At 42.0% G+C, this 9,018-nt stretch overlaps 1 long non-coding RNA gene across 1 annotated transcript; it reads left to right on the top strand.

Moving 5' to 3' along the window:
• The first annotated feature begins 374 nt into the window (after positions 1-374).
• Positions 375-4,810, top strand: LOC121787219. Its single transcript, XR_006047298.1, has 3 exons — positions 375-418; positions 4,623-4,690; positions 4,777-4,810. It is a non-coding gene; the product is annotated as an uncharacterized LOC121787219 (long non-coding RNA).
• Positions 4,811-9,018: the final 4,208 nt, after the last annotated feature.

Genomic DNA, 9,018 nt, shown 5'->3' with positions numbered 1-9,018 from the left:
CAGCATACGTAATATACTGTCACATTGACTAACAACGAAATGAGAAACAAACATATGGGTTACTGGATTAGCAGTGTTGTTGCCTGATTAAACAAAGTACATAATTCTAGGACTTGATAATCAATCAGTTGTTGTCTTGAGCAAATTTACTATAGTTTTTTAACTCTCGGAGTTCACAATATTAGCGTGTTTTATCAATAAACTCAATGTTGGCAGCTTCGAGTGTAATCCTCAAGAACAAGGCCACCAAACTCCCAAAAGGAGAACACACCACATATTAATCCTCCCAAGCGCCAAATCGAAGAAACAGAAAGCATAAATATTTCAAATGGAAAAATAAACAAAATAAATCCAGCCTGCACAGAAGACCATAGCATCTAGGATGGTAGAGTGCTGGAAACCGATATTGTTGTTGTTGGTGTTGTGAAACTTATTCACCGGTTTGAAAACGCACGAATCGAGCAAGAACTCAACACAGAATTGAAGAACAATGGACTTACGTGGTTCGGCCAAAATAGCCTACATCCACGGGAGAACTCGAGCGAACTTTATTGATGTGGAACCGAAGATACAAACAATCTCTATTAGAGATCTTACAACAGAACTCCTTCTCAAAATGAATTACACTAGAAACTCAACTGTGTATTCTATCTGCCGAGAAGATCCTCCAAGACCACGAGCTTGAGCTTAAACCACTTTCTTGATCACAAAGATCTCCACTCCGTCGCTTCAATGAATAACAGAGCCTCACACTTCAGTGTTTCACTCGCACTCTTCTTGTTGAACTAATGTGTAATCTGTTGTAACTGATCTCTCTCAAGTGTGTGAAGCTATGATCCTTTATATCCAATCAACTAACCGATTCTTGGGTGAACGCGATCCCATGCACACGAGTCCATATTTGATGTTGTGAGACGCATACGCTTATAACAAATCTCCACCTCGTTTCCAACATCATCACCTTGCTGTCCTAATTCTCCAACCCTCCTGATTATCATCTCCTAATCACATTCACCAACTCCATACAGTAGGTGAACTTTGATGCTGGTACAATCTTGGTTAAAGCATCAGCAGTATTGTGCTCCGTTGCAATCTTCTTTACCTCTATCATGCCCTTTTTCACCTCATCTCGAATGAAATGTAAACGCACATCTATGTGCTTACTTCTATCATGGAAAGTCTGGTGCTTTGATAGACATATTGCGCTGCTGCTGTCACAGTTAATCACTACTTTCCTCTGAACCAATCCCAAATCTTCCAAGATGCCTTTGAGCCAAAAACTCTCTTTCACCGCATCAGTTAAGGCTATATATTCAGCCTCAGTAGTGGACAAGGCCACCACTGATTGCAAATTAGACTTCCATGTCACTGCAGCTCCCCATAGAGCAAACACATAACCTGTCTGGGACTTTCTATTGTCTCTGTTAGAAGCAAAATCTGAGTCACAAAATCCTTCCAAGCAGTCCTTGATGCAGTCAGTAGTTCCTCTATAACAGAGCCCATAATCTGCAGTACCACCCAAATACCTTAGCATCCACTTCAAGGCTTGCCAATGCATTCTCCCTGGATTACTCATGTACCTGCTGGTGACACTCACTGCATGGGCCAAATCTGGTCTTGTGCAGATCATTAGGTACATGATGCTTCCTATGATATTAGAATAGGGAATCTTCTTCATCTGCTCTGCTTCTTCCTCATTCTTGGGACACTGATCAGCTGACAGCTGAAACTGTTGTCCAATTGGTGTGGAAACTGTCCTTGACTCATTCATCTGAAACCTTTTGAGTAGCTTATCAATATAATGTTGCTGACTTAGCCACAGTAGCCTTTTCTTTCTGTCTCTGAAGATATCAATACCTAGAATCCTCTTAGCCTCACCCAAGTCCTTCATTTCAAATCTGTCACTTAGGTCTTGCTTCACTTTCAAAATCTCATTGATGTCTGATCCTGTCACCAACATATCATCTACATACAAGAGTAAGAATGCCACTGACTTCCCATTTTTCTTTTTGATATAAACGCAGTTGTCATATTGTGAGCTCTCAAAACCTATCTTCTTCATATGAGTGTCAAACTGAATGTTCCACTGCCTGCTGGATTGTTTTAATCCATAGATGCTCCTCTTCAACAAGCACACTTTATCCTCATCCCCCGGCTTCACAAAACCCTCAGGCTGCTCCATATAAATGTTCTCTTCCAATTCTCCATGAAGAAAAGCTGTTTTGACATCTAATTGGTGCAACTCCCAATCATTCTGAGCCACCATAGCTAAGAGCATCTGATTGAACTATGCTTCACAACTGGAGAGAATATCTCATTAAAATCTATCCCCTCTCTTTGATTGTATCCCTTAGCTACTAATCTTGCTTTATATCTGACCTTGTTGTTCTCTGATGCTTCAATCTTTTTCTTGAAGATCCACTTACAACCAATCAGTTTCTGCAACCTTTTTCTTGTAACTAGGATCCATGTCTTGTTTTTCAACAATGAGTCTATATCATCTTGCATAGCCTTGATCCACTTGGTCTTCTCTTTCCCTCTGACTGCTTCAGCATAGTTGCTAGGCTCCACAGACTCCATCTCATCAGCCACACACAGAGCATAATACATCAAACTTGAGTTACTATATCTGGCAGGTTTTCTGATCACTGGCCTTCTTACTCTATCTCTGGCTAGCTGGTACCCGGTGAGGTCATCTCCATTCTGATCAGTTTCATCTCTGATCTCAGCTTCTTCATTTGAGCCATGGACTTCCAGCTCTGACTCTGATGAGCTCCCTTCATCTGAGACCTGCTCATTGTCAGCCTGCAATCTGAGCTCCACCTCAACTGGAACCATATCAATATCTGATATTTCAGCCTTTTGGAGATCCTTGTATGGCATTTCATGTTCTCTGAATACTACATCCCGGCTTATCACAACTTTCTGATTCCCAGCTTCCATAGACCACAGCATATAACCTTTAACACCTCTCTGATATCCAAGCATGGCACATTTCAGGGCTCTTGGCTGAAGTTTACCTTGCTTTATGTGTGAGTATGCTCTGCACCCAAATGGTCTTAACACACTATAATCACCATGCTTCCCATACCATATATAATCTGGTGTCTGAAAATCAGTTGAAGCTGTGGGACATTTATTCATCAACACTGCAGCAGTAGCAGCTGCTTCCCCCCAAAATTTTGAGGGCATGCCTGAAGATATGAGCATGCATCTTACTCTCTCAAGGATGGTTCTATTGGCCCTCTCTGCAACTCCATTCTGTTGTGGATTGTTTGGTACAGTTTTGTGCCTTTTGATACCTCTGAGCTTGCAAAAATCATCAAACTCGTGTGATAAGAATTCTAAACCATTGTCTGTCCTGAGACATTTTAGTGAGGTTGCTTTCTCCACCTCAACTTCTTTACACCAATCTCTAAACTTCACAAAGGCATCTGACTTTTCTTTCATCACAAATAACCACAACTTCCTTGAATGATCATCAATAATGGACAAGAAATATCTGCATCCTCCAATGGAAGCAACCTGTGAAGGCCCCCAAATATCACTATGAGCGTAGTCCAACACTGCAGATGAAGTGTGTTTCCCTCCAGGGTATGCTAACTTCTTGCTCTTGCCAAGTATACACACTTCACAGTCAGTTGAACTCATGGTAGAAGTTGCCTTGATGACTCCATCCTTGATCAGTCTATTTATTCCATCTTTTGATACATGTCCCAACCTTAAATGCCATGATTCTGGACTCTGATCATTTACCAGGTTGGCTTCGTTTGAAATAACAGTAGCCTCCAAGTAATAGAGACTATGAACTCTCTTAGCTGTCATCACCACCTGAGAATTTTTGATCACTTTCATGCTTCCATCTGAAGACAAAAAAGAACACCCCTTTCTTTCAAGTGCTCCTAGTGATATCAGATTCCTTTTAATTTTTGGAATCAATCTTACCTCAGATAGTATCTTAACTGAGCCATCTTTCATCCTTAGCCTTACATCTCCAATGCCTTTTATCATGCATCTGTGATTATTTCCAAGAAACACTGACCCTGATGCTTTCTTGAGGTTGCAAAACCATTCAATCTTGGGACTCATGTAGAAGCTACATTTAGTAATTTGTGAAACTTATTCACCGGTTTGAAAACGCACGAATCGAGCAAGAACTCAACACAGAATTGAAGAACAATGGACTTACGTGGTTCGGCCAAAATAGCCTACATCCACGGGAGAACTCGAGCGAACTTTATTGATGTGGAACCGAAGATACAAACAATCTCTATTAGAGATCTTACAACAGAACTCCTTCTCAAAATGAATTACACTAGAAACTCAACTGTGTATTCTATCTGCCGAGAAGATCCTCCAAGACCACGAGCTTGAGCTTAAACCACTTTCTTGATCACAAAGATCTCCACTTCGTCGCTTCAATGAATAACAGAGCCTCACACTTCAGTGTTTCACTCGCACTCTTCTTGTTGAACTAATGTGTAATCTGTTGTAACTGATCTCTCTCAAGTGTGTGAAGCTATGATCCTTTATATCCAATCAACTAACCGATTCTTGGGTGAACGCGATCCCATGCACACGAGTCCATATTTGATGTTGTGAGACGCATACGCTCGTAACAGGTGTGGGTGCAAAACCACTAACGCAATTGTTCAAAGGCCAGGTTGAAGAGGACAAAGGTGGCATCAAGGTACAAAACCACTTACATCGTTCGGCTCTTCATCCCAAGAAAAAATGAAGCATATTGTTGATAATCATGCCTTCTTTTTGTTGCAGACAGATGCTTTCTTCAAAACAAAGTGTACCCAATGTATAAGATGTGGGTGATGTTGCGACATTCCCCATGAAGATGTATGGTGACATTAGAAGAGTTGAACACGTGGATCATGCTCGCAAATCTGCTGAACAGGCTGTGAAGGTTGGTACAGGCACATGTAAATATCTTGTGGAGTCCTGATTCCATTGAGTGATAAACACTTGACATTATGCTATTTTTTTGCAGGCAATATTTGGCGAGTGAAGAAGGGAAATCCGTTGGTGAGTACGAGTACCTCCCTTTCTTCTTCTATTCTCGATCATTTGATTTGTCGTGGCAGTTCTACGTCTTGAAGATGGTAACCGAGAGGGATAAGGGATAAAAGGCTAGGCATGGTGAATTGCAGAGAACAAAGTTTATGATTCTCTTATTTCTGTATTTCTGTGTTTTTACATTGTATACAATGATCTCTTTTTATAAGAGAGAAATACAAGTATATTTGAAATCATATCAATCTATTCTAGGTATAATCACTAATTGGTATTCTCTTAAAATAGATTTATTTATTTCCTTGATTCTTTCCTTGAATTGTGTCTTCTAGGGTTTGACACTTCCCCTCAAGTTGAGCCGCGGCATCTCCGATGCTCAACTTGCCAAGAACTTCTTTGAACACTTTAGAATTCACAGCTTTGGTTAAGATGTCTGCCAGCTGATCCTCTGACCTCACAAATGGAAATTCTATGACTCATTTTTCTAGGTTCTCCTTAATGAAATGTCGATCTACTTCCACATGCTTAGTCCTGTCATGTTGCACTGGATTTTCTGAAATACTGATCGCCGCCTTGTTGTCGCAGAATAACTGACTCTTCTGTGTTGGAGGAAATCCTATCTCCGTAAGTAACCTCCGCAACCACATAATCTCCGTTAAACCACTCTTGATTCCTCGGAACTCTGCTTCTGCACTAGATAAGGCAACGACCTTTTGATTCTTGCTTCTCCAAGTGACCAGGTTTCCCCCTACGAACATGAAGTATCCTCCCGTAGATTTCCTGTCAACTGGATTGCTTGCCCAATCAGCGTCAGTGTATCCATGAACCTCCAGATCTCCTCCTTTTTCTAGGAGTACTCCGTATCCTACAGTCCCCTTCAGATATCTTACAATCTTCAAGGCAGCCTCCATATGGTCTTCTTGCGGTTTGTGCATAAACTGACTGACTATACCAACTGCATAGGTAATATCTGGTCGAGTATGTGAGAGATAGATCAACTTTCCCACCAATCGTTGATACTTCTCCCGGTCTGCTAGTTTTGCTCCTTCTTCTATCTTCAATCCATGGTTGGGTACCATAGGAATATTTGAGGGCTTGCAATCAAGTAAACCAGTCTCTGCTAGTAAATCCAGTACGTATTTCTTCTGTCTCAGGAAGATTCCCTTCTTCGATCTCAAGACTTCGATTCCAAGGAAATATTTCAGTGCCCCCAACTCTTTCATCTCGAACTCCTTAGATAGATTCTCATTCAGATTCTTGATTTCCTCTTCATCGTCTCCTGTGATAATCATGTCGTCCACATAGATGATTAGACATGTCACCTTGCCGTCCTTCTTCTTAATGAACAATGTGTGGTCAGAGTGGCTTTGTTCATACTCATGCTTGAACATTGCCTGGCAGAATCTCCCAAACCATATCCGGGGAGACTGTTTTAGCCCATACAAGGTTTTCCTCAATCTGCACACCTGTCCGTCTCCGAATTCTCCAAGAAAACCTGGAGGGGCTTCCATGTAGACTTCCTTATTTTCTTCCAACTCTCCATGTAAAAAGGCGTTAGTGACATCTAGCTGATGTAAAGGCCAATCTCTAGACGCAGCTATAGACAGCAGTGTTCTAACTGTATTTAGCTTGGCTACTGGAGAGAACGTCTCTGCATAATCCACTCCATAGACCTGAGTGTATCCCTTAGCCACCAGTCGTGCTTTATACCTCTCGATTGAACCATCTGCTCGTCTTTTGATTGTGAACACCCATCGACATCCTACTGGCTTCTTTCCCTTTGGTAGAGTACACTTCTCCCATGTTCCATTCTTTATTAAGGCATCTATCTCTTTCTTCATTGCCTCCCTCCAATGTTTGTGTTTCATCGCCTCCTCAAAGGATTGAGGAATCTCATCCTCATAGAGGGCAGCTTCAAAAGCTCTAGCCATTTCTGTGAGATGTCCCGCACAAGATTAGTTACAGAATATTGGGACTTTCGTCCTTTCCAGTCTGGAGAGTATCGCCGAGGAGGAACGCCTCTCGTACTCCTTAGCGGTAACTCATAACCCATGTCTGCTGTTCCTCAATTTCCTCATTCTCCCTGTCACTATTAGTTTCATCCACATGAGTAATATTTCCAGAGTTATGACTATTTACCTCAGGATCCCTGACCGGGGTAGATAGCGAGGTGTCGCTGAACTCCTCGTCCTGCACATTGGAACTTGACGGCCCGGCGTTACCGTTAACTGTCTCTGGTGGACCGACGTTTAGAACAGGTTGACTTGGACTCGTCAAGTTTCCCTCCCCCTGACTGTTGTGATTCTTTTCCTGGTTTGGTGTAGGCTCGGGTATTGGTGTAGGTGTAGGTTCGGGTACGGGTGTAGGTGTAGGTTCGGGTATTGGTGTCGGAAGCCAGCCTAGTGAGTCATTTTCTGAAATTTCTGGTCGACTCTCCCCCTGACCGCTAGGTTGGCTATAGAAGTATTCTCCCTCAACAAAGTCGCAGTTCATGGTGGTATACATGGTTCTTGTTTTAGGATCATAGCATCTGTAGCCCTTTTGATTCCGGCCATACCCTAGGAAAACACATTTAACAGCACAAGGGGAAAATTTAGACCGCTCATGTTTGGGAATATGGACAAAGACGGAGCACCCAAATATCCTAGGTTCTAGACGAAGAGATGATGGGATAGTGGCTTGGGCAGATAGGATGTCCAAAGGTGTTTTGAAGTCCAGGATTTTGGTAGGGAGACGGTTTAGAAGGTAGACAGCAGTGGCTACGGCTTCTGGCCAAAAAGATTTTGGGATTCGGGATTTGATTAGGAAGGCTCGTGTGACTTCTAGAATATATCAGTTTTTCCTTTCTGCTACCCCATTCTGTTCAGGAGTATGTGGACAGGTGGTTTGGTGGACTAATCCCTTTTCAGTGAAGAAAGACTGCATTTTAGAATTGACAAACTCCCCCCCATTATCGGATCGAAGGATTTGGATATTGTGTTTGTATTGAGTTTGTACGAAGGTATAGAATTAGGTGAACTTGTCAAAAACTTCAGATTTTGTTTTAAGAAATAAACCCAAGTCATGCGTGTATAATCATCAACAAACAACAAAAAATAGCGAAACCCCGATCCCCCAGTAACAGGTACAGGACCCCACACATCCGAATGAATTAATGAAAAGGGAGTTTTCACTCTAGTATTATTTAACTTAAACGAATGTCTATGGCTTTTGGCCAAAAAACATGTTTCACAATTAAAGGTAAAAGAAGAATTCAGCTTAGGAAAAAGCAGACGGAAATATCCTATAGATGGGTGCCCTAACCGGCGATGCCAAAGCCAAGCCTGCTTATCGGTCAGTCTATCAGACAGCAACGCAGTACTCTGATGGGCCACCTCATCCACATAGTACAGTCCGTGTCGTTCAGTGCCACGCCCAACTATCGTCCTCGTTTGGGTATCCTGCAGTAAACAGAAACGAAGCTGCATTAGTAACTTGCAGTTCAATTCTTTAGTCGCATGACTAACTGACAATAATTTGTGAGATAGTGACTGAACAAATAAGCAATTCGAGAGTCGAAGGGTTTGGGAGATAGTGATGGTTCCCGCCCCCTGATCAGGTGCCAGATCTCCACTCGCAGTTTGAACATGGGTTTTATTTGACTTGGAAATACTTTCAAAATCAGACATATCAAAAGACATTGTGTTAGTTGCACCACAATCAAAAATCCAATTTTTATTATTTTCTCCTATTTCTGAGGTAGATGACATGGTCAAGGCTTCAAAGGAATTTTGGCATTTTATTGTGGGATGTATCACAAGATTTTCACAAGGTTTAGGGGCTGGAATGTGTTTATGATGAATTTTGGGGAGTTTAGAGGAGTTATTTTCGAAGTGGGGTACGGGGTGCAATATGTGAGGAGTTTTGGGGCTGGAAACAATAGGTCTATGGGGATGGGGTAAAAAACGTGATTTGGCAGAACTTGGAGGGTTCAAATGAGAGAACCCCCCTTTA

Source organism: Salvia splendens, chromosome 22, assembly GCF_004379255.2.
Source record: "Salvia splendens isolate huo1 chromosome 22, SspV2, whole genome shotgun sequence".
NCBI classification, from domain to species: Eukaryota; Viridiplantae; Streptophyta; class Magnoliopsida; order Lamiales; family Lamiaceae; genus Salvia; species Salvia splendens.
The sequence above is the reverse complement of the archived record's forward strand: the minus strand, read 5'-3'. Positions and strand labels throughout refer to the sequence as shown.